Genomic DNA, 2,801 nt, shown 5'->3' with positions numbered 1-2,801 from the left:
CCACCTTCTTCCTTGAGCCCCCACAAAGACTCCATCTGATGGACGAGGCATCTGCATCGCCAGCCCTTTCCATTGGGCCTGGCCGCTGACTGTGTGGAGATAGGAAGAAGGAGCCAACACTCTCTGCTCTCCCACCATCCCTGTCAGTGGGGTTCCAGGACCCCAGGGGACATTGGGGAGAGATCAGCCCACATGCATGAACATGGAGGGCTGATGCATGATGCTTATTGACATTCACACTTGTGGGTTTCCCCAGGCCACATGAGGCCCACTGATCTCTAGGGAGATGGAGTTCTCCTGCCTCTCCTTCCCATAGCTTTATGCAGGCTTTGTCTTAAATGCGGTCAAGACTGGAGACTCATTGGCAACCCTAGTGAGCAGCCAGGGGAACTGTACCATCACCATCCACATTGCTCACAGGGACTGGGAAGACGCCCTCTGGCGGGAGCTGCTGCTGGAGAGGCTGGGGTGGAACCCCAGGCAGATTCAGGCCCTGCTCCTGAAAGGGAGAAGTATGGGTGAGGAGTGATCGCTGGCAAGGTGTGACACCCTGAGCGCAACTCACACCCCTCCAAGAGTACCCCCAGGGCCTTGCTCAAGAGTTTGGGGCTTGTTTTCTTTTGAACCTATGGTGGTGGGGATGTGGTTTCTGTAAGCAGCTCACCTTCAAAGGGGCAGCAAGGGGCCCAGGCTGGGGTTTCGTGGGTCGAGTTCCTACAACCTGGGTGAACCCTTCTGTCCACACTGGACCTCAGTTTCCGTTGGTGACCTGAGAGGCAGCAACAGGTCCAAGTCTGCATGTGGTGTCGCCTGTGTTTATGTATGAGTGTTTATGTGTGTACACGCATGTGTGTGTGCATGACAGAGCAGGGGAGGCTGCACAGCACATAGAGAGGTTCGGGTAGCCTCCAAACTCAGGCTGTCTGTCTGACTTTACACACCTGCCCCACCCCCACTGCCCATGGCATCCTGGGCACATTCGCCCACCCCTCAGTGGTTGAGGTCCCACACCAGCTCCTTTCACCTGGTGAAGAGCTTGGGACCTGACTGCCTGTGGGTTCCCCACAGCAGTCAGGGCCCTTCTGACCTGTTCGTGCTGCTCACAGCAGTCGGGTTGGGACCTGCTCATTAGTGGACCAGGCTCTGTCTTCTTCATTTCCCTCTCTCCCATGGCCTCACCCAGAATTCCCTGAACAGAGTTTGACACATCAGAAGTGCAGAGGGACCCAGCTCACTCTGTGTCCCTTTGATGAAATCAGCTTAGCCTCTTGTGGGCGTAACTTTGAAGAACCATTTTCTCTCACAGGAAGCCTTTGGTTTATGGAAGGGAAAACATCTCAGTGCTTCTCTCGTGGTACACAGGGCTCCCTGACATTGGGGCAACTCTGCAGTGCCCAAAAAACGTGGCACCTGAAGAGGTTGTGGAACTGGAAAAGCAGGCTGTATTGACCCACCTGAAGCAGAAGTACCCCACTGCACTTTCAAACCCCAGGTGGTTACTGGAGCGCATACCCAGGAAAGGGGGAAAGGCTATCTTCCAGGTAGGCATCCCACAGCACCTGATCCCCTAGGGGCAGGAGGACTCCGAGGAAGGTTACCGAGAATCCAGCTGAATTATGACCATCAACGGGCCATCATGCCATGAATGTAGAACTGAATTGGCTCTGCCATGGAGAGCACTACCCCCCATCTGCTGTTCACGTAAACAGATTTCTGTGCCCAAATGTAGGCAACTGTCCCCGTGAGATGCCTCTCTGGGCTCATTGACTGTCTCAAGGACTCTGACTTTTGGGAAAAGGGAAAGCTGCCAGGAAATACCTTGGTGCTATCACTCTTTTTGGTCCTGCTCAATCCTGGGTTTTACAGAGAAAAATGTTTTAGGAGAACTGGTTATTGTTTGGGACTTCCATCTCTTTGTTCTGGTCAAACTCACAGAACGCTTCAACAGCACCCAGGGGACCTTGTGGGAGATCTGAGAGTGGGAACTGAATGATTGCCAGAGGGTGACCAGCCAGGCATGGCCTCATTCACGGTGAAAGGGACATCAGACTTTGAATAAAAGCACCTGTCTCTCCTGGCAAGTGACTGGTCTATTGTAAAAGTGTACCTTGGCTTATGAAGGCTTGTGTTACACATGTCACATAGCTATCTCATGACCCAAGGATGGATCTGAAATACAGCTCTGATGGAAAAGTGATGGGTAGAGTTTTTTGTTTTCATGTGTGGGCAATCTTTAATTTATTTGGGTCCCTTCTAGCAGGGTTACTAATGGTTGTTAGCTGTGAGGATGATTGGCTTTCTCCCAGGCGTTGACTGGAACGGCCCATCTTCTGAGCCAGACTGGCTCTGTCATACACCACTTAGCAGATGGGGTGGCCTGAATTCTAGGTGGGCCTCTCTGGAAGGCCCCTGGAACTTGAGCTAGAGATACTCAGATACTGATCAGAAACTTCCTGGCATCATAGGGGGACCCATGAGTAAAGACCCTCCTGTTTCAGGGTGCATAACTAATGTAAGGTGATTCCCCCAAGGTCAGGAGTCAGGCAGTTCTGTCTCCTGTCCAGTAGGCAAGGCTCAGGGGACCAGGTATTCCTGGGCTTGCCTCAGGACCCCCTAGCCAGATCCTTGACTGAGAAGGTGAACATGAAAGAGGACAACGGGGACAAAAGTCTGTCTGGGGCCAGGATTTCTAGCATCCTCAGGCTCATCTGACGAGGTGTGTGGCATGGAAACAGAAGTACATGGACTCACAATTCTCATTGGATTGTTTATTTTGTACCATGTAATTTTGCCTTTATTAA

The 2,801-nt window shown here is 52.2% G+C and overlaps 1 pseudogene; it reads left to right on the top strand.

Annotated features, from left to right (window-relative positions):
- Positions 1 to 286: 286 nt before the first annotated feature.
- Positions 287 to 1,571, top strand: LOC129149393 (protein EOLA1-like; annotated as a pseudogene).
- Positions 1,572 to 2,801: the final 1,230 nt, after the last annotated feature.

Source organism: Eptesicus fuscus, chromosome 1 (genome assembly GCF_027574615.1).
Source record: "Eptesicus fuscus isolate TK198812 chromosome 1, DD_ASM_mEF_20220401, whole genome shotgun sequence".
Taxonomy (NCBI): domain Eukaryota; kingdom Metazoa; phylum Chordata; class Mammalia; order Chiroptera; family Vespertilionidae; genus Eptesicus; species Eptesicus fuscus.
The sequence above is the reverse complement of the archived record's forward strand: the minus strand, read 5'-3'. Positions and strand labels throughout refer to the sequence as shown.